At 44.6% G+C, this 23,165-nt stretch overlaps 1 protein-coding gene across 10 annotated transcripts in view; it reads right to left on the reverse strand.

Annotated features, from left to right (window-relative positions):
* The window catches only part of Apbb2 (amyloid beta precursor protein binding family B member 2), a 326,097-nt gene that overhangs the window by 187,772 nt on the left and 115,160 nt on the right, over positions 1–23,165 (reverse strand). For 9 of the 10 annotated variants that reach the window (XM_021162015.3, XM_029477235.2, XM_021162014.3 and 6 more), the window contains one exon: positions 3,702–3,816. The exons of the other annotated variant lie outside the window; for it this stretch is intronic. The gene's annotated coding sequence lies outside the window, so the exon portion shown is untranslated. The remainder of the gene's footprint in view (positions 1–3,701; positions 3,817–23,165) is intronic. 10 annotated transcript variants of the gene reach the window in all.

The raw sequence follows: 23,165 nt of genomic DNA on the forward strand, positions 1-23,165 counted from the left end.
TATCTGCTATGATTCCACGTGAAGAAGCCATGCTTAAGAGCAAACATCTACCCTAGAGTGAGAGTGGAGTTGGGGAGAGAAGAGTCAGCACTCCATCTGAGCCCTGACTGCTACCCTTGCCTGAATGGGCTCCTTCCTGCAAGCTGGCTCTGGAAAGGTTTCATGGGGCCTGCTAAGGACAGTGGATATTATTCAGGCCTCACTCCTACATCATAAAGACCTGAGCATCTGTAGTAGACAAAATGCTATCCTTGGTCTGGGAAGACAGGAAGAAATGAATACTTTGTGTCAAGGTCTGTAAACGCATACACATCCATCCCAAACGAGAAGAAATCAGGGTACCAGTTTCTAGAGGGATCATACCTCCTGAGTGGAGCTACAGGAATCTAGACTTCCAGGTGAGAAAACATGAAGCTCTCAGGGAAAGACAGGGTCACTCTTCTGTATCCTTAAGTGAGCAGGGCGTCAGCAGGTTATCAAAATGTCAGATCCTCATCCCAGGGAGGGCACAGAATGAGTGCCAATTTAGTGAGTGGCCAAAGGACAAAGGGTAGGTACATTACTACAAGGGGACGTCCCAAGCCTGGCATAAGAGTTTGGCGAAAGAAAAATAATAATGCAAATAATCTTGACTGTTAATTATGAGGAATGGGTATTAAAGATAAAAAGAGAAAGAAAATATAGCTGATATAAGTATAAATAGTGTGACCTTTGGACTGATGAGAAAACCCGAAAGCCTTTCACCAGGGGCGTGGCATAACTTTTCCCGGAGGGATTAACTTGCCTCCTATGTATGATCAAATTTGAAGGTCAAGGGATTTCAGGGCCTGTAGCTGGGTAGGTATCCAAGAGTTCAGGGCCTGGTATCCATGGCTACAGTGGTGGCTTCAGCCATGCACAGGGAGAGAGGTTTGGGCATAAACAATAATAAACTATGAGGCTAATATATTAGCAACTTCTGGAATACTTTCAAACTGTGGTCTTAACAAAAAGCACAAAGAATTTTTTTTTTAAAAATAAGGAAAGGTCAGCTGTGTGGACTTCATTTCTTATTGTGGAGCTCAGTGGATACCATTCCACATTCCACTACAGAGGAGCATCCTCCCGTGTAAAAAGATACTGTGGAAAGGCAGATCCCCAATCAGAAAGGAAATGAAAACTCCAATTCAACGCAAGAGCCTCAAAAAAACAAAACAAAACAAAACCAAAAGCAAACAAACAAAAAAAACCCCAAAGTACGGCAGTATGCACTGCCAATCCTTGGCGGCTGTTCTGATCACACTTGATGATAAAATTATAAACAGAAGAGATATTTTTGTTGTTTTCTGTGAAATACTACCCAGGGAACAGTATGACCCTTCTGAGAAGACAGGCCTGGCACTGGGGGCCTGAGTCATCTTAGTTTCCTTATCTTTTGTGAGAGCAGAAAGGACCCGTGAGTCTGAGGTCTCCTGGAAGCTAGGCTGCAGATGCCCAAAAGCAAACTTCACGGAATAATCTGGATAAACAGGAAACAGAGGATGGAGGGAGAGAATGGGGAGGAAACCACACAGGAGGCTCCTGAGGGACAACACTAAGAATGGATGACTGGGAGAAAAAAAGAGACGGAAACAAGGTGAGAGCCACTGCCTAGGACTGCCCAAAGAAGGGCAGTTCCTGGTGGCATATAACCCTGGAAAAGGGACCACATACTCTCCTTCCATCACAAACAGATGCAAGTGAACATTTCAGCAGATGCCTTGGGATGGCAATGGGAAGCTATCTCTACTCAGAGGCCAGCTAGACACTTGTGGCCCACTGTGAGGGGCAGTGTTCTCCAGGAGAGCAATTGGTAGGGAACGTATCAGAAGAGAAAGAAGTGCTTCCTTGAAAGTCACAGGCAGCATGGGCCTTGTAACTTGGAGTCCTATAGTGTGCTCTAGAAAATCACATACCTGGCACGGGGTTCATCTCTGTTCCCAGACGGTGGGGAAACGAGCATGCCCACAAGCAAGAGTCTCCTGTATGGATTTGCTTCTCCCACTTTCCCCAGAGCCCAAGCAACAGAACTGTCACCATACTGAAAGAAGAACCTCCTCTCGCAACGTTTTTGGGTGGACCACGTGAAATTAACATTTTTGTGGGCCAAGGTTAAAAAAAAAAGTCAGTTTCTACCAAGGCAAGAGTGGATCAAGTGTGGTGTATGCTTTTCATTTCCCTTACAGAAGGCCCAGCAAAATCACGGATTATTTAAATTTTAAGGGCCAAGAAACAAAATAGAGATTACATAGATACTTACATAACCACTTAAAATGTTGAAGTTTAAAAATACAGAAATCCACCCTGGGCTCCCATAGGCATCAGCCACAGTGTATCCGACTCCCTCTCCAGCACCCAGGTACATGTTACCCTGGCAATGCTCCTTGGGAAAGCAGCTCGTTTTACTTAGGTTTATCTCATGTCTACAGGTGCTTCGCCTGCATGCATGTGCACCGCATGTGTCCTTGGTATCATCAGAGGCCAGAGGAGGACAAGGATCTCCTGGACTGCAGTCACAGATGCTTGTGAGCCACCATGTGGGTGCTGTAGAGCAAACCCGGGTCCTGTAGAAGAACAGCTACTTGACCCCTGAGCCATCTCTCCGGCAACAGCAGCGTTCATAGAGATAGCTGTTTGCCCAGTGCTGCCGACTCGCTGTGAGTGGCTGATGGGAACCTTAGCCACTTGATGGACAGCCCATTTCCATAGCTACTAAAACACCGCCCATTCTGATGCCTAGGTTTGCTACCCAAGCACTCAAAGAGGTTTCTAACAAAACCCAAGCTATATGAAGACATGGAGTTACACCATGAAGGTAAATATCACTATAGGAGCAATGTGGAGGAGGCATCCCAACACATCCCTGACCTGAGACCACAATTTTAGAGAACCCAAAGGGAAGTAATAAAAAATAAATGAATTATCCACACAGCTGGAAGACCAAAGGAAGTAGAAGGTATGACAGTTGAGGGCATCCACAAAGGGAGAGACTCTAGATGGGAGATGATACCTTACCTTCTCTTCCTTCAGTGTCGCCTTAATCAAGGGGTAGGGAACATCAGAAGAGCAGCCACGACACTTCCCAAAACCTGGTGTGTGAGTTCCAGTATTGAAAGACAGAGGGGCCATGTCCAGGGCAGTATCTGCCTTCAGGGAGCGATGGGTCAAGAGCCAAGACACTCTGCCCAAAGCTCACAAAACAAAGGCACACCAAGCCTCTCTAGGACCACAGTGGGTCTTTTCTAAATGGAAGTAAAACGGTCAGTGGGAAATGCTTTGAATTTGTAGCATTCCTATTGTTTTAAGTGTGTCATACATTGTGACGAAAAGGGGGAAATTATTTTGAAGGCTATGTATGAATGAATTGAAACACAAAAGAGCCATCTGGTATTACAGGACCACTTGATTACAAAAGTACTAATTTAGATAACAGGTTTTTTTCTTTTTCACTATCTGATATGAAAAACAACACAGAACAAATTATTCTCCTGTATTTCTACATACTCTCGTGTATATCTTATAAGTGCTCACCAGGTTAGTGCCCTGTGATAGTCTACAACAAGAGAAGAGAAAGGACGAGAAGAGAGATGGGAAGGGGGAGGAAGGGAGGATAGTGGGAGAGAGAGAAGAGGAGGAGATAGAAAGGCATGCATGCGTGGCAACACGCGTGGTGACATACGTACATGAGCTGCTTGGACACCCTCGAGCCTCTGGGTACCTTCTGCCCATAGCGACAGTCAGAGTGTTAGCGGGGGACTCAGGAACTCCCAAGGACTCCAGAAACAGAGAGAGGGCTAGCTGTTGAGGGAGAGGACAAAAAAAAAAAAAAAAGATGGAAATAAAACAGTCTTAGGATAATCATCACATCTTTTTTCATTAAAATGCTAATGATGACCACCACCGCCTTCCAGATAACCATGTTTATGAATTATTCATGGTCACATGCGGGAAGAAATCGCTCTGTTCCCTGCAGGCAGGCATGGAGCCTGCAGAGGGTGACATGTGGCCCCTGCAGTAACTGTGACAAAAGAGTGTGTCCCTAAGAATTCCTGGTCGGGGTATAGAGTCCAGCAAGTTCAGCACTGGCCCTGTCACTCTGCATCTTCTTATTGAACGGCAAGGACGGTACCAGCTCGGCCCTTTGTCATGACTCCTGAACTCACATCCTACCAACAACACTCCAAAAACTCAAAAGAAAGGAAGAAAATGTACTGAAGTGGAGAGGCTACATGCCAAAGTGATTAAAAAAGAAGAACAGCCCTTCTGAACACATCAAGTCCACTCTGTATACAAGGCCCTTCTGTGCTCCCTTCTAAAGGTAACACATACGCACTGAGCGTTTTTACACGTCTTTGTGGACATTAAATTAACTTACTATCAAAAGCCCAGGCTGCATCCTTACTCGAAGCCAAGCTGTCAGCTACAAAATGAATAAAACAGTGTCTCCATTTCTAGGGAGAGTGGTCCACTGGGCTGAGAGACTTGCTCAGAATGGGCTCTGTAGGGCAGTGGGTGGGTGGAAGGATTTGACTGCCATCCAGCAGAGGCCTCCAGCCCAGACAAGAAGAGGTCAGGGAATGAAGGCATCCAGGAACAAGGGGTGTCTGACAAGTCTAAGGCTGGGCTGGGGTTAGGTAAGCTTGGTGGGTGACAGAGGACGGAAGAGGCAGTGGGGGAGAAGCCACGATGTGGCTTATTGTTCTTAGCCCCACTCTAGAGTGATCCTGTGTTATCAGGCCAGGGAGAAAAGAAGACTGGAGTCACCTGGCAACACTGAATCTTTCTCAGAGATCTCTGACTAGACCTGGTTGCAGACAGGTAAGTCTGCATCAGATGTGGGTTTTGGATACATTACTCTCTCTGGATGGATCCAAATGGGCGGGGTGGAAACAGTAGAGAATTGAGGCTGGTCTGCTCGTGACAACATCCAGACACAGAGGCAGGGCAGAGACTGAGATAGTATAAGTGAGCAAGGGAAAGGTGAGACAAATTAGCATCTGGAAACATCCGGATGAGTGGTTCTCATCCATCCTAACTCCTCCGCCCTTTAATATAGTTCCTCATGCTGTGGTTGACCCCCAACCATGAAATTATTGTCATTGCTACTTCATAACTGTAATTTTGCTGCTGTTGTGAACTGTAAGGTAAAGACTGATATGCAGGAGCTCTGATATGCAAGGCGTGTGAAAAGGTCATTCAACGCCCTCCCCAGGGGTCAGGACCCCCAGGTTGGGAACCAGTGATCTAGATGCAAAAAGGGAGAACCATTTGAACAACTACATTCGGACCAACAGTAGAAGATCTGAGGTGTAGAATACCTGAGAAGGAACAGGAAGACCAAAAAGAGGTCAGTCTACAGCATTAAAACCTGAGGTGTTGAAGACTCAAGGCCTAGGGAAGAACAAGATACAAAAGCAGTAAAAAAGCATTCATAGAGAGGCAGAGACACGGTCAGAGACTCACTGAAGGGTTGTGGGCAGAGAGAAGACTTCATGGTTAGTGCCAAGAGACAGGCACTGGCACTGGCAGACCAGGAAGCTGACCACCATCTTATAGGAAACAAACAAAGAAACGACAACCTAGGAAAAGTACCAAGGGATACAAAAGAGAATGAAGATAAAGATGAAAAATACTCTTGGTTTCTGACATTTGAAAAGTCACTGGGCTCCTTGAAAGAGGACTGAGTTCGTGGCATGGAGGAGACAGAGGAGAGCATCAACAGAGTAAGGGAAGAGCATGGAGGGGGACAGGCCATTTTGGAAGGAGTGAAGTGCCGGCAGATGGGATCCGCAGAGAAGAAGAACACGGAGAACCAGAGGGAAAAAGAATGAACTAGACCACCAGAAGCAGGAAAGTGTTCAGATGAAGGGGCTAGCTCTGAAAACAAAACAAAACAAAACAACCCACACCCTCTGATACTGGATGCAGCATAAAGGTAAATGGGGTCAGAACACATTCACAGCAGCACTGGAATATTACAGGAGACAACAAATGACATCATCATGTTTGAAAAGACATGGCAGACAATGGGCTGGAGAGATGGGTCATTGGTAAAAGCATGTGGGGTGAAAGCCAGAGGGCCTGAGTTCAAATCCCCAGAGGCCGCATAAAACCTAGGTAAGGCCTCATGTGCCTGCAAACAGGGGGTTTTAGGGGGTTGGATGGGGGGTGGAGCAATCCCAGAGATGGGCAGATCCCAGGAGCTAACTGGTCCAACAGCTTAGCCTAGTCAAAACAGTAAGCTTCAGGTTCAGCAAGAGCCCCTGTGGCAGAGAAACACAGAGAGACATAGACACAGATACAGAGAGAGAACATAGAGGAAGAATTTCAGTGTTCTACTCTGGCCCCTACACACACACACACACACACACACACACACCATACATAAAGCAAAAGGTGAAAAGAGAGAAAGCACTTGGTACAGTTCCTGGTCAAGCATGAGGCAGCAAGTTAACACTTGAGGACACAGACCTTGTCATGATTGGTCTCTGGTATGCGACCCCTGCCCCACCTTCAAAAGAAAACCATCGAACCCTTGTTTAAAGGCAAACAAACACACATGCCTGTGGGTATCGACACAGGGAAGCACATTTCCTGGCAGAACTAAGGCAGTGCATGGGTGAAGGATGGAGAAGAAAGCTCTTCCAAAGACAACCTTAGGCTTGGGGTGCCAATGTTTCCATGTTTGCAGGGTTCACTTACAGTTTCAGTGAGCAAAGCCTTGGGCACTGCTCACCAACTGCCGGTCTTTGTGAACCTCGATAAAAGCATAACCAACTTAAGCAGCAACAGGCTGACACTAGCAAATAAAAGCGGGGAGGAAGAACTGGGGATAGGGTGGAGAGCGGGGGCAGGGTAGACAATGGTACCTGCAGGAGCCTCGGAAGCCCAGTGTCTCAAAACAGGCACATTCCTACTTCAGGCTGCTCCTGGGAGGGTTAGGAATAGCAAAGGGCAACACAGCTAGCTACTGGAATAAACCCTGGGAATGGGGGAAGCAGGAATGCTCATTAGAAACCGAACACAGCAAGAAACACCTTGAAGAACAGATGTGAAGTCTCCTGGCAGCCTCTATGATCTCCGAAGCCCTGGAGCTGTTGTAAACGTTTGCATTTCTATACAGGAATGAGATCTGGGCCACCACTGGAGTGACAGTCTTGCAGAACCATGGGCTCATCATGGGGATCAAGTCACCTCAGAGCTGGTTACCAAAGCCAGCAGAAGCCACTAACTGGTCACCCTGCCATTCATTTTTTGTATCCCTGGAGCACGGAAGACATTTAGCACGCCATAAACGTGGAATGAATCAATAAACCAGTACATGACTGAATAATTTTCCCAACTAAGAGCTAAGAAGGCCAATTAAAGGGTGAGAACAGAAACAGCCAGGCTGTCTTACTCCTCACTGACTCAAAGGAAAAGTGTAAATCACATTCAACTACATTCATTTTATATAAAAGAGAGGTTTTATTAATTCATAAATAAACAGCACAAGATGGGTCTCGGAAATTATAGAAAGATGCTCTTTAAATAGGAAACAGGTAGGTACAAAGATTCTGAGCAAACAAAGGACCAGGGCGTGGAGGCTACATCAGTCGGCCCGCTGTGCCACCCTTCTGAAGGCCGGGACCATCATTCTAGGGGTGTGGTGCCTCTCCTCTCTTCCCAGATGCTCATCCTCAGCAGCCTGCATGGCTTCCACCGGTGGGGACCACAGGCGAGGAAGTGAGGAGAGCATTGAGCCTCACCACCTCGAAAACTCATCCCAGGTGCAAGCTGTGTGTCTGTCCTGATATGCATGCAATTCTACTCCGGTTCCCTTTTAACACATAAGGCCCAAGGCATCGCAGATCCGACCGGAGCACTGCTCACACATCGCACAGAACACTGTCGTATCCATCTGGAGAGGACCTCAGTAACTGAGCTTACAAACCTGAGCGGTGGCTTAGTAGCATGCACTATGTATGTGACCAGGTTTTATTTTTGTCTTTGTGTTGTTGTTGTTGTTGTTGTTTTCCTTGACTGTGAGAAAATAGTTTGATCCTTCCAGTCGGTAGTGGCTATTCCTGGTTGTCAACTTGACTAAAGCTGGAATGAACTACAATTCAGAATTGGAAGGCTCACCAGTGATTCCAATCTGGAGGCTGGGAGATAGAAGTTTCTGGGTCTATCTTGTCATGGAGATCTTGAGGCATAGTGGCTATGAATCCCAGAAGACAGGAAGGTCTCTGCGTTCAAGGTCATCTGGGATTAAAGGTGTGGTGGCACACACCTTTAATCTGGGCTACACCTTCTGCTGGAGACTACATAAGGACACTAGAAGAAGGAAGATTTACTCTCTCCTTCGACTGATTGCCTTGTTGGGACTGAGCAACTGCTAGATCCCTGGACTTTAATTCACAGCTGCTGCTGACCTTTGCTGGGAGTTGAACTGCAGACCGTAAGTCATCAACGAATTCTCTTACTATATAAGTTCTGTAACTCTAGAGAACCCTGACTAATACACAGTCTAATTCCGCTATGTTGGTAACAACATACCACACACACACACACACACACACACACACACACTTTTCTCCAGTGCTCAAGTGTAGAGCACCTTGCACACGCCTGGCTTGCCCTTGGCCACAGAGCGCACTAGCAGCACTGAAACAGACCTCGGAGCCAGCCATTCCCCTATCACTCAAGAAGGCAAGAGGGCAGAATAAACACACTACTCACTTGGATGCAAGCCAGGGGAGGAAAGGAGTCTACCAGCCAGGCCAAAGTGTTTAGTGTGCAGCTTTTTAATTACTGTATTTATGACACTACCCATAGCATATTCCCCACCACAAATGTTCCAGCAGGTCATTAATCCTTGACAAATACATTAATGTTCCTCCCCCCCCCAACCCCCTACAAATTCTTGTTGTGCTGATGTGGGGCAAAAATGCTAAGAATTCTCTTCAAAGTAAATACTTTATGTCAACAGTCCTGGCTGCCACTGCTCCTCGGTTAACTATTTCCAGATAGTATTCCAGTGCAAGTATTTGGGGCTACTGACCTTAAAGATGAATTTGCCAATAAAATTTGTAAAACTAGCTTTGCCTGATGCATCATTTTTGTCAGAGGAACAGTGGTGCGAACTCGCCAAGAAGGTGGCTTGCGCTCTTCAAAAATAACATGTTCCGTGACTCATTAATTCACAACACACCATTGCCCGATGCGACATGGTAAGACTTCTGCTTTTTAAAAAATCTCCAGAAGTCATTGAGAATGGCCAAGATTCTCACAATAACTGAAGGATTACCTGCCTCAGCACTCAATGGGTTTAATTTCAACCACAGAGCACTAATGTTTCTCCCAGAGAATTCAAAGTATGATTAATCATTGTTTGGGCACTCACGAATGTCGGTGACACCACTAATTATTTTGCTGTGTTGGAACATGAGCATAGGTGCGCCTGGGGGGGGGGGGGGGCAAGTCTGCTGTGACTAGGTGGGAGCTGGGTTTCTTCAGCCACGAGGCACGCAGGACAAACTGACAGTCAGAACGCCTGCTGAAGCTCCATTACCAGCTACAACTGGACTACACAGACCCAGAGATAAATGCAAGTTACTGACCCAGGCAGGCCTGGAGCCAAGATCACGGAGAGACAGGCTGACTTCACTCACGTGTGTGCTGCTGGACCTGGGCTAGGTGACCTGGCCAGGTCCTCAGAACCTATGGGGTGTGCACAGCTTTTGTCCTCTGGCTCAAGGTCTGTCTGTCTGTCTGTCTGTCTGTCTGTCTGTGGTTGTTCTGTTGCCTTATTTGTCAGTTGTCTCCCCTCTCACTCCAAAGAGCTACATGGCAGCTATAGCACCTACCTCCCCTTTTCTTCAACTCAGCAGTGGTTTTAAAAAACCAAAGTACTTGAGTATAAGAGAACAAAGCTTAACATACCAGGCTACACAGAAGGTCTGAAGTGTGCTAGGCTGACTGAGCACACAGGCTGTTGAGATGCCTTCTTTGTTTATTTATTAGTTCTTAGAAAATTCCAGTATTGGTCCTTAAGCATTTGAAGTCACACAGTACAAATACAGGCAAGTCTAACACAGACCCTTTGATGTTGCTTGTTAAGTGACCCCTGTTCTTCTACAAGACTTCTTGAGAAATTTAGCAAGCAAAAAACTCCAAAAACAATAGAAATAGTGGTTCTCCTGGGAGCTGTCTCTGGAAATTCTGGAACATTCTAGAAACTTGGAGAAGGGAAGGCTTTGTCTCTGTTTCAGTGAGAGGTTGGGGGCAGGGGGTGTCAATTAGCCTTTGAAACTATGTCTGTAAAATAGCCTCAAGATACCTTCTCTACAAAGCTTGATGAGAACAAGACAAAAGGCTCTAGAGAGAGAAAAAAAACATGAACGAAACTTTTAAATAGAAACAGAGTACATAAGCCACCATGATACAAGTCTGGGTGATTCCCACTACCTTACAAGGTACTTTCTCAAAACATTAACAATAATGATTATAATATTAGTATATGAGACAAGGTCTCATGTCTAGGCTGGCCTGCGTCAAATACTTTTTTGGTAAACACTGCTTCTTGGCTAATAAATAAAATGTCCTTAACTACTCAAACAGAAATACAAGTATTATATTACTTCCAGATTTGAGTTTTTATTCCCTATTATGTTTTCCTGTTTGTGTTTCTTCTTTTGCGTGTAGCTGAACTTCTTTCTTCTTTCTTTATAGAATCTTCATGGGCTTTTCCTCTTTATCAGTATACTCCTTGCAGTAACTATTACAGAACCCGTCTACTACCTAGCAGTGTGTGCAACCTCATCATATACCTTATGCAGAGGGCACAGGGTGCTCCTGCTCAAGGACAGCACTAGAGAAATCAGGGCCGTTAAACTCACAGGCTTTTCTCTTCAAAGGAAGGGATTCACACCTGTTTCAGCCCAGAAGGTTGGAAGTGGGTGTTGTCAATAACCTGGTGACCTTCTGCTATCTGTAGAGCCATGCTTCACCCGGACTCCTGAGCACTGTTTCTCAGTCAATAGAACCCAATAGAACCCATGAATGAGGGCCTATGCACTTTGCAAAGGAGTCTGCTATTAGGTTTATTCTAGACCCTTATCCGAGGCACTATTTCCCAGCCAATAGAACCCACTCTTCAGTAAGAGGTCATGCTTTGCAAAATGTAGTCACACCTTAATAACTGTCATAAGGAAACATTTTTCTGAAGTCATACTGTGCTTAAATGTCAAAAATCAACTGCTTGGATCAGACTCTAAAAGTGTGCCCAGCACTGGCTAACTAAGCCATGTTGAACCTGATTTCCCTTTTGCCTGTTGAGGACTGCTCCTCTGCCAGCCGTAGCAGGGTTTATTGTTTTGTGCTATGTTGCTTCGTTTTGTTTGGGGGCGTTGTGCTTCATTAGGGTCTCATCGCTGGGAAGAGACACCACGGCCACAGCAATAAAGGAAACTACTTCATTGGGGCTGGCCTACAGTTTTAGAGGTTTAGCCCACTGTCGTCTTGGCAGAAAACATGGCAGCATGCAAGCAGACATGGTGCTGGAGAAAGAGCTGAGAGTTCTACATCTTGATCCAAAGGCCAAAGAAAGAAAGCATGTGTCCGTACTGAGCATAACTTGAGCATAGGAGGCCTCAAGGCTCAATTCCACAGTGACAGTCTTCCTTCAAAAAGGCCACACCTACTATAATAAGGCCACAACACCTCCTAATGGTGCATTCAAACACATTAGTCTATGGGGACCATTCCTACTCATACCACCCACCAGGGGCACATCTTATTTTTCTTAAATAATTTGGTGTTCTCTTTATATGCTTTTACTTCTGTTGTTTTGTGAGAGAGAAAAAAAAAAAAAAAAGACCCAAACGTTTGCTAATGAAGACTTGGGAGCCAGATGCTGGGGTGAACGAAAGCATGCTAGTTCACAGAGAGTGAGCAAACACTCGGCTGACCTTCCTAGTCCACTGTTGTCCCAGAGCGGAAAAGCCTCTCCTTCCCCTTGCTGTCTTAAAAATCCTTCAACTCAAAGGCCCTCCTTTCTGTTAACTTATGTTCATTCCGAGTCAACTGGTCGCTTGCTCCCCCCTCTTGACTTATGGCTGAGTTTCTTTAATCCTTTTTACAGAAACCTCTTGGGTTGAAGGTGTAGGCTAGAGCTGAGCCACACCACAACAAGAACAGGTTTTTCCAGTTCACAATCTTGGGGTTCACAATGTGATCAATAACCTGCAACATACTTCACTTTCAGAAACGGAGGCAGAACAGCAAAGCAACGTGAAGCATGACAGCCAACACTCCACAGACGTTTCTGACACAAATTAGCCTGCTCTCCACGTATTTGAAACCTCGCACACCCAGCTCTTCCTGAAAATAATTACTTTCCCCCAGGCAACAGTCTTTTGATGTTAAAACAGTGAGAAAAGTATAAGTCTACCAGAACATAGTAAAGTAACACAAGCAAGTCTCTTTAAGAATTCTCAAAAATAATAGATTAAAAAACACATTGAAGAAGGAAAAAAAAAAAAGGAAGGAGAATAAAGTTGTTATCCTAATTCCAGCAACATCTCCATCATCTGTTTCATCAAGGCTACTTCCCAAAGGCTCTGCATTAAACAATCTGATCATTAAATCTGTGAAAACCACAAGGGATGTGCCCGTCTCGTTAAAAACTGCACGCATGTGAACTGTGATAATGAGGGAGAACATCTATTTTGGTTTTAAGGACAGAAGTGCTTCCTGCCCGTTGCTTAGTGCAGAGACACTTGTAGTAAGCAGCAGCACAAGACAGACGCCCCGGGAGCCAGTCTGTCAGGATGACTCCACAGACTCTTGACCTCAATTTACCAGCAAGGAACACAAGGTATTCAAAGCAGAAATCACTAACTCCACAATACGGAGCGGAATATTTCTTTGAGGTGGTACCACCTCTCTATGAAAGGCGAGACCATGCTGCTTTACAGACACTCAAACTCTGCAGAACTCAAAACGACTGCCCTTTTGTTTGTCAACATATGAATAAGGCCAAATGATCCTTCACACACCTTAACTACATTCAACACTGCAAGAAATCTGTTATTATTTGTCTATATTTTAGAAAAGCATATTGATAACTGGCCTAGAATTGGCTAGGGCCATATTCTATAATGTTGGCAACTTACACTTACGGTATTATTCTTACAGTTGGGTTTCAGGCTAGACTTGAATTTGTAGAGTCAACCCACTTCCCCCCATTATTCATACTAACCTAGTTAGGATACCACCACTCAGTTCATTTTGGAAATAAAAGTAACAATCTTGGAATAAACCTGAAAAGAAGAGAGAAAGCACAAGAATCCTTCTGCACTGGGCCAGGCAGCCATGTATCCAGGTAACATCAAACCTCGATGATTAATTGGTGACTTGAGCTCCATGTGGCAGATTATAATCAGGTGTGCATCTCCAGTCCCTCATAAGTGACATAAAGTGAGAGCCAGAAATAAAGTCAGAAGATAAAAGTACTGGAAATAATCCTGAAGACACAAAAAAACAGACCTCCAATGAGTGACTCTTCAAAGCCAGGGCAGAGAAAACATCACAGCCATCGAGAAATTTGGGAACAGAACCTTACAACTCTCAAGGTGTTAAGTGCACCAGAAACGGGAACTGTAAGAAACGGGCAGGAGGGGATGGCTTTGAAAACTGGAGAGTCTCCTGCAAGTCATCTTAAGGAAGAATTTCAACATCCTTCCTGTGCTGGTTTGAATGTAAATGGCCCCCACAGGCTCTCAGGGAGCAGCATTATTAGGAGGTGCGGTCTTGTTGAAGTGTGTCACTGGGGATGAGCTTGAGATTTCAGAAGCTCAAGCCATGCCCAATGTCTCACTCTCTTTCTGCTGCCTACTGATCCAACAAAAACAACAGAAAGCCCAGATACACAGAGAAGCTGAACGACGCCCTACTCAATAATAACTTGGTCGAGGAAGAAATAATAAAGAAATTAAAGACATTTTAGAATTGAATCAAAATGAAGGCACAACATATCCACACTTATGGGACACAATGAAAGCAGTGCTAAGAGGAAAACTCATCTCTGAGTGGCTCCAAAAAGAAACTGGACAGAGCATATACCCTAGCAGCTTAACAGCACACCTGAAAGCTCTAGAACAAAAAGAAGCAAATACGAAAATTAACAACCAAAGAAGAACTAAATGAATTAGAGTAGTTCCTTCTCATAGGCAACTATCCACATGATAATGTCAAAGAATAAAGCAGGAATTACCAGCTATTTAACTATGCTCCTGCAACTTAAAAATGAAATTTTAGGGTGGGGAGATGAATCAGTGTGTCAAAGGCTTTGTGGTGGAAACACGAGGACCTGAGTTCAGATTTGTAGCCAAGCGTAGCAAGTATCTGTGATCCCAGGGCTGGGGAGTAAGGATTAGACAGAGGACAGGAACATAGCTCGGGAGCCTCCGGCTTAGCTGATAAACTGCAGCTCCGGCTTCAACAAGAGGCCCAGTCTCAAGGGAAATAAAGCAGAGAGAAAAAGTGGACACCTGACACATCACACACACACACACACACACACACACAGCAATTTCTAAAGGACTAGAAATAAATCAATGAAATGCATAAAACCACCCAAGTACAAAAGGAAAACTGATGGGAAAATTCATTTCTGGTTTACAAAAAAAAAAGAGAGAGAGAGAACAAATAAATCTTAATTAGCTTCCTCTGGTCAAGCAAGCTGCTGAATCAATTTATTTCATTTTAGCACTCTGGGGAATACAGTGAGGAGTCAAATATAACCAGTCCTCACAGTTGTTACCAGTTAGCACAGGGCAAAAGCCAAGGGTCCCTCGGACACCAGGGCACCCAGGCAAGACAGTTCACAGTGGGTAAAGCCACTTGCCACCCAGTCTGATGGCCTCAGTGTAAGCTCCAAAACCCATTTACTGGGGAGAGAACTGATTCCTACAAGTTGCTCTCTGACCTCCATATATGCACCATTGTCTGTGTGATAGATATATATCAACAAGAACCAATCAATGTCATTTTTAAAGTAAGCCATCTTTGTTTCAGATGTATAAATATCCCAGCCGTGGCCTATCTCCTCTTCTATGAAGCCCCGCTGCAGCGTCTTTCAGGGGTTCTCATCCAATGAGCAAAGGAGAGAGAATGTACAGCATTTGAACCCCATTTCCATACATGCAGAATGCCTCATTATGTGAGTTGTACTGAGACGTATTTATCAATATAAAAGCAAAAATGGCCAGGTACTCGTCTTCCCAGAGTCCTTTGCAACTAAGACACGAGTACATGACTCAGCATTACACCAAGCAGGAATCTGGAGTCACAGGTAGGAAGAGGCCACCTGTAGCAGCAGACATTCATCATGACAGGGGAATCCAGCAACACCTAGTGCCCAGAGGCAGCAAGGGTGTCTGGTCCACGTGGAGTTGCCACTATAAACATGTAGTATTCAGTCCTGTCAACCCTACAGAGAAGTAATGGATGGATTTGGCAATAGGCTGGTTGTACAGTTTTCTAATCCAGAGCCTACCGGGGAGAGCATCAATAAATTCCCTCTTTTCTTCAAGCCCTCGGGCAGTCTCCGAGGCTTCTAAGTGTGACGATGCCTGGCTTCTGTACTGCCTAGAAGGCACAGGGACAGAATGGCAGCTAAAGGCAGGAAATTTTTGTGGTGCTTAAAATTCCAGAGCAGAACAGAGGACCAAGGGGAAAGGTCATGTTTAATATACAAATGAGCCTGTTTCTGGCACGTAACATAAGTTAAAGACGTTCGTTTTTTCATAGTTCTCTATTCTTTGCCTCCTATAGTCTCAGGTGGGTAAATATTCCATTAATCATCACACTCCAAGGTCTAACTCTGATGGACTGTACATGAAGCACTCTGAACGGCATCCAAAGGGAGTAGCCCCTGTTCCCTGCTAGCCAGGGATTCAAGCTCACGAGTTCTATTTTGAGGGTGGAGGAGCAACGGGTGAGGAATCACATTTTTCTTTGCTTTTCTCAGTTTTTCTTGAAATGAAGCAGTTTGGAACCAGTGGTCAAGAACTTCACGCGACCATGGAAATGCAGACCGAGACAAGCAGAGATTTGTGCTCAGCTGTGAGCCACCAACACTGCTGAAGAGCTGCACTCCTCAGCCTGGGGCACTGCAGCATCTTCACTTCCAAGGGTGAGAACGCTGAACCCAGACAATTTATCTGCACAAGTCTTAGGCTCACCGCACGCACTCTGCAGATCAAGCTGGAAGTGCTGAGAGAGATCTCAGAATAAACCGTGGATGTGACTGAACGGGCTTCGTACAAGCGTCAAATGCCGTCATAACATTAATAGAAATGAGGTCGGTCACAGAGAAAGACGCTGGTAACCGTTTGTCCCTGGAAACTGACTTTGTGACAAAGAACAGCTAATTTTTGTGGGTTGCACAAGACAATACACACTCTATAAAGACAGTTTACAGAACAAATAAATTTAAATTAATTAATTAATTAATTAATTAAAAACCCAGTGACTACATTCCAGTTTCTTTACTGTGGAACTTCCCTGGAAGACTTGCCAAGAGATCAGATCAGTCCCTCAGTCAGAGCAGTCAGGCTAAAAAATCATTCTTGGGGGCAGGGGACAATTTTATTTGGGATGGAGATGTAAATCCTACTTCAAATGCCATCAACTGCCAGGCCATCTTCTCTATAGACTCCCTGTGCTGTGAGTCCTCTTGAAATATCTAATGGCCATGAGACAGTTTCACTCCACAGCTGTCCAGATGAGTTAGTGTCATATTCCCATGGTGTGTGTGTGTGTGTGTGTGTGCACTCGAGTGTGCATTCAGGGGCTAAAAGTCAGTGCTGGTATCTCCTACATCACTAATCTGTTAGGACACGGTCTCTCACTACAGCTGGAGCACACTGATTGGCTCCAGTAGCTGGCCAGCTTCAGGAGTGGTCCTGTCTCCTCCTTGGCTGCTCCAGAGGGCTTAGCTTGGGTATTAGGGATCCAAATGTCGGCCATCACACTAGCACAGCAGTTACTTTACCAACTGAGCTCTCTCCCCAGTCTGCCTGCATGTTTTACAATTTTTACTTTTTTAAGTGAGTATATAACATTAAGCTTTCTCCATGGCATTTGCATATATACTTTTGGTTATCATCTCTACAATTCTCTCCCCACACCCCTTGCAACCTCCCACAGAAGTAGCTGTCTTTCCCCCTTCCAGTTGCCTGTGCCGTATCGTCCCTCCTCCTCCAAACCTCTTCTTCTCCACTTATGGTCCCCACTTCAGTGTCATGACCAATGGTCACAGTCACAGCACATGTGTAAACATTAAAAGCAAAGATCCACATACAGGAGAGGGCCGCGGGTGTCCTTCTGAGTCTGAGTCGCCTCATTTAATATAATCATTTCTAGAGCTGCCTATTTTCCTCTAGATTTCACCATTTCAGGTTTATTTGCAGTCTACTAAGATTCCAGTATGTAAATGTTCCATCATTTATCTGCTAATGGGAGTCTACAGTAATTCTGCTTCCTTGCTATTGAATAGAGCCACAATACACACACACACACACACACACACACACACACACACACACAGTATGCACGCACGCGAGCGCGCCTTTATCAAGAAGTGAGAATGAATGAATTCAGCAAAACTGCAGGATATGAAATAAATGCACATGCGAAAATCAGTTGTATTTCTATATAATAACAACAAATAATAATCTTTTTTAAAAGAGGGAAATCTGATCTCTAAACACTATTACTTCATGGTCAAAAGGAATTAAGGAAGAGCCAAATAAATGGAAAGGGATTGTTTGTACATAGATTAGAAGACTTAATATTAATTACATGTCAATACTACCCAAGGAAGTGTGAATTCAATATAATTCCTACTCAAGACCCCAAATGTTTCTTGTAAAAACTGAACTCGATACACAGTCTCTCTTTTTATAAACTGTATGGTTACCGGCCATGTCAACAGATGGCAAAACCTGGACAACACAGCCACTTCCTGTGCAGCCCACCTTCCTCAATACTAGTCTGAGAGCCGCACCTTCACCTACTGGTAGATAATCAGCAAAGCAGTCCTTTGAAGAGTTGTTAATGTCGTATATCTCCAATATGATTAAACTAACTCACCTCTGTCCTAGGAAGCGTGCGCGTGGACGCTTCTACATTCATACCGGCTTGTGGACTGTTGCTGCCGCTATCTCATCCACACAGACAGCACTGGGGTGGTCCATGTGACATCCCAAACAGGCAAATGCTCACAACACACAAAATAACAATAGATCTTTTTTTAAACCTTTCAGTACCAGATTTTTGTATTAGATTTAACAGGTGCCTTTTTTGGTTTTTTTGTATGTCTGTGCTCATGTAGTGACCACAGAGGAGGTCAGAAGAAGGTGTCAGATCGCCGGAACAGAGTCCCGGATGGTTGTAAGCCACTATGAGAGTGCTGGGAAATGAACCTGGGTCCTATGGAAAAGCAGCCACTGCTCGTACAACCACTGAGCCATCTCTTTAGCCCCTATACTGCACATTTTGTTAAGCATTACCTAAATACCAAAGCTCACAGCCATGTATGTGAACTATAAGGGCAATTCAACATTATTAACTCGGAGGAAAAAAAGGCAGCATACACTCTATGAAAGCTCATGGAGTCACTAGATAGTTCACTGGATTAAAGTGCTAACACGGATCCCAACAAAAGATACAGCTAACGTAAAATTTAGGAGGATTTTTAATTTTAACTATTTTCCCTCCAGTCATTTCTTTGAACCTGACAAAACCTTTGTTCTAAAACATTTTTTTTTTTTAATGTTCTACTTTGAAACGATGCATCTGCAGTAAATCAGCACTGGCCTGGGAAGACTGAGCCTCAATGAAAACCGGCCATCAGGAGGACGTTTGAGTTCCTACACACGACCCATCATCCTGTAACCTTTAGATGCCCTTTCTTGATGGCTCTGCCAGCAACCAGCTGCAATTACAGTTCCTTTTTAAACGACTGATTCTCCCACATCCGACTCTTTTAGTTCTGTGCATTTTCCTCTGTTTTTTTCCTACTTGTTATATGATACCAGACACCATTCTGATGTTATTGTACCGACAATACATTCACATTGTGTTACTTGTCTGAACGCCATAAAGATTTTAGGATATGGAGCACTACACAAGCCCTATTAGTCAGGACCCATTGAGCTTATCATCTAAAGCAGGTTCAAAAAATTATACCAGAAGAGCAAGGGCGGCTAGGACCACATGGTCAACCAGTACACTAAGAAACCACACACCATCCTCCGCAGCAGAAGCCGGGGAAACTAGTGTAAAGAGCTTAGTGTCTACCTCGGGGGCTGCGAGGCTCCTGAAATGTGAAGAGCCACTCTAGAAAGTAAAGAAAAGCTGCCGTCTCTCCACAGTACTGAAAGCCAACGGTGTTTCCAGCTGACCCACCTGACCACTGCCCTGCCCACCCTGGGCTTAAATGTGGTTTGTACATGTAAAGTCTACCAGCACATGTCACCGTCTGTCTGTGCTTCTCTTCTGGTTTGTCTGCCACCACCCTGGTCCAGCCGACACTTCCTCCCCAACCTGTGAGTTTTTTCTTTCCTCTTCTTTCCCTATTTTACTCCCATCGCTGAGTCGCCAAAACCAGACCTCCCGTGAAGAGCTGAAGCCGCAGCGAGTGCATGGTTTTCCAGTTTATTTTATGACCTGACTCAAAAGAATGAAAAATCTGTTTCCACACAGTAAACAACATTCGAAATTCTCTGAACCAAGATGCCGTAGCCTTTGGGGGAGACAGTACATAATGCCCCTTTCCTGAAACTTCTTTCCCTGTAGATCTTGGTGAAGGACCAGCTGTAAGTCTTACTCACTGGTGAATTGTCAGCACCTTGCAGAACACCTAGTACCAAACACCCACTTAACACCTTAACACCCGCTGAGTAAATGACAACTGAGGGGCTATGGCTCAGTAGAGCTTTTCCCTTAACCTCAACTCCTCAAGATCTTTACCCTGTTTAATGTCCCATCTTCAAAAGCATTCCCAGCTGGAGAGGTGGTTCAGAGGGTGAAAAACGTTTGGCTTCAAGTGTTGGGACCAAAGTTTGAAATCCCTGCACCCACATACACACACACTAACGCGCACACACACACTCACGCACGAGCATGCAAAAGCAACCCCATTATGCTAGCTGTTAGAAGGCAGTCAAAATCCCAAATTGAATCCCCAGACACTTGATAGCCATGTGACCTTGATTACACTGTCTAACTACATTCTAAGATTACTTTTCTTATCAATAAACGAGATCCAGCTTGCAAGGCTCTACGGTACTTGTGTGAGATTTATAAACAACTTATGTAAAACCTTGCTGAATGAAATTATCTGCCATTCTATTCTGCATCTCCAGAACAAAATGTAACTATCAAAATCTAATTTGCCAAAGCTGGAGTTCATTTATGGAACAGACATGCATCAAGAGCTGGCAATATACAACTGGAGTCGGCCTGCTGTTCAACATGAAAGGAATAGTTTAACTTCTGCCTTTAAGGGCAGGAAAACAATTAGTTCACATGGACAGGAGAAAAGTGTATAATCCGACCTTATTTTCTTTTTATTGAAGCATTAAAGGATTACCAGGTTACAGCAGGCTGGAGTGGTTTTTTGTTTTTGTTTTGTTGTTTTTTATAACAGGAATCAAACAATGGAGGAAAGCATCCAAATAGTGGTTTTTATAGTCCACAAGTATTGACAGTTCTGTCTGTCTGTCGGTCTGTCTGTGCATGTGTGTATGCTTGCGCGTATATGTACATGTGTGTGACTGTGTGTGCATGTGTGTGTGCATGTGTGTGTGCATGTGTGTATATGCATGTGTATGTGTGCATGTATGTGTGTGAGTGTGTGTTGCTCATCACTGAGCAACATCCTCTACCACTCCCCACGTACTTATTGAGACAGGGTCTCTACTGAATGTGCAGCTCACTGATTGGCTAGACTGGCCAGTGAGTTCAGGGGTCCTCCTAGCTCTTCTCCAAGGGCTCAGGTCCACAGGCCTACACCACCACACCAGTTTCACCTGAGTGCTAAGGGGTCAGAACTTGCTTTTTTCCCCACAGTCAAGGATGCATACGTAAGATAAGGTTTTTGCTTTAAAAGAGCAAAAATGACGCTGCTACAGAGTGTTAGAATAAGATCTGGTCTACATAGCTAGTCCATCCAATGGTCTGCTTTGTCCAATAATCCATCCTAGAAAAATCTCAACATGAAGAGATGTGATCTTTGTGCAAACTGAAATCTATGGGAGAAAGGAATTTTGGCGCTGGCGGCCGGCAGCTGAGTTGATTTGCTGGTGGGGAAACGGCCATGTTCTCTGAAGCCCACTCTTGTATTGCTTCTCTCCTTGGGGCCCTCAGCAACCCACGGGAGTTAGAAGTAACTTGTCTTCTATTTCCAGAACCGCTGAGCTCAGAGAGCTATATAAAGTCCCCTTCCCCGACAGCAGCACAGACAAACTAGAGCCCTCCCCTGAGGCTACTTCCTGTCTCACTGCCAATCCCTTGGTAGGTATAGGAAACTCTCCAAAGCCCGGAGAACACTGAGCAACGTAGCATTTTCCATTCTCGTAAAAGCCACCACTTCCTGCTCTCCTAGGACATTCAGAGCAAAAAGCAGAGTCTCAAAGGTGTGCTGTGCTGAGGGAGACATAGAAGCTATGAGACAGCGCAAATTTGGTCTTCAAAACAGCTGGGGGGAGAGGGGGTTATCCCAGGCACAGCACGGCATGGCGGCATGGCACACAACATTGTTACATCCCAGCCTAGAAGCTAGTGCCCATGGACCACTGAAAGGTACATCAGTAAAAGTGGTTTCCATCTAGATAAGGCGCTTCTTCCCCTAAAATCCTAATGAGCCAGGTACACAGACCCATTCCCACAGCCTGAGTCACACAAACTAATATTGATCCTACTTGAAAAATGTATGACCTCACTTTATACATAGTCATATATGTATGTGTGCCAGGAATTAACTGCACTTAGTTTATCAATTTCATGTTTAAATTACCCCCCACTACGCATACACTCACACAGTAGAAGACATGAAATGCTTAAGAAAATATCAAGAGACATGAGAGTTTAAAAGGACAGAGATGGTCTATTCCTGACTTAGTGCAGAGGGAATGAGTCAATGAATGCTACTTGATTTGCAGCGGAATGTCTCACTGAAGAACATTCAGTGTGCTACTTGTTGGGTGGTCCATGCTAAACAAATGTTATTTGGTGTCTGAATTTGAAACCCATAGTTTATGGACTTTATGAATAATGGACTCCTAACCTAATACCTGGCATTTAATAGTGGGTCAACAAATATTTGCTTACAAATTCACTGAACGTGGAGAAATCATGCAAGGTCTATACCACCTTTTACTTCTCTGTCTAATGCCGATTGCAAGTTGCTCCGTGAGAAAATTACGTCGCACCACTCACCAAATGTTCCTTGGCTGCCATTGCTTTATCACAGACAGCTGGTGTGTTTGGAGAGAGAAATGCACTGGTAGACTTGTAACATGTTCAGAAATACCGCTTAGGGTAGCAGAGCGGAAGCACATGATGAAGGGACCGCAGAAGATGCTAAAGAAATAGACATGGGCCACACAGTGACCAAGTTCTGACCGCATACTTAGTCCCGCAAGCCTCCTGTGAGAATGTGTCTTGTTATGGTAAACACGGTAGAGGTTTTAGAATATAAATCCTACTCTCAATAAAGTAGCAGCTCCCATAATTATTCTTCTTTCTTCTTTCTGACTTGAAGGCCAGGGCAGCCTTCAAGCAAACAGAGGCTGAGATCCAACTGTTTACCTTGCACTAAAAATGATATCATAGTTAATGTTTGTTAACATGGGCATTGTTTGTAGCTTCATGGGAAATACAGGTTCTTAGACAATGCGTAGCACATACGGTTATATTATTACTAACATAAAATAGACATATATGTATTAAATAGGATAGCAGAATAACTTTGTTTTTGCTTCTTTTCAAAGAGCCCACGGCGACTTTTTTGAGCATGTCTCCATCTGTCAGCAAGACAGGTTCCTTCTCCAGTAACTAAGTCAAATATTGAAATCAAGGAGGCCTTCCTCTGT

The sequence above is a fragment of the Mus caroli genome, unplaced genomic scaffold (genome assembly GCF_978045245.1).
Source record: "Mus caroli unplaced genomic scaffold, Mus_caroli_1 scaffold_4, whole genome shotgun sequence".
NCBI lineage: Eukaryota > Metazoa > Chordata > Mammalia > Rodentia > Muridae > Mus > Mus caroli.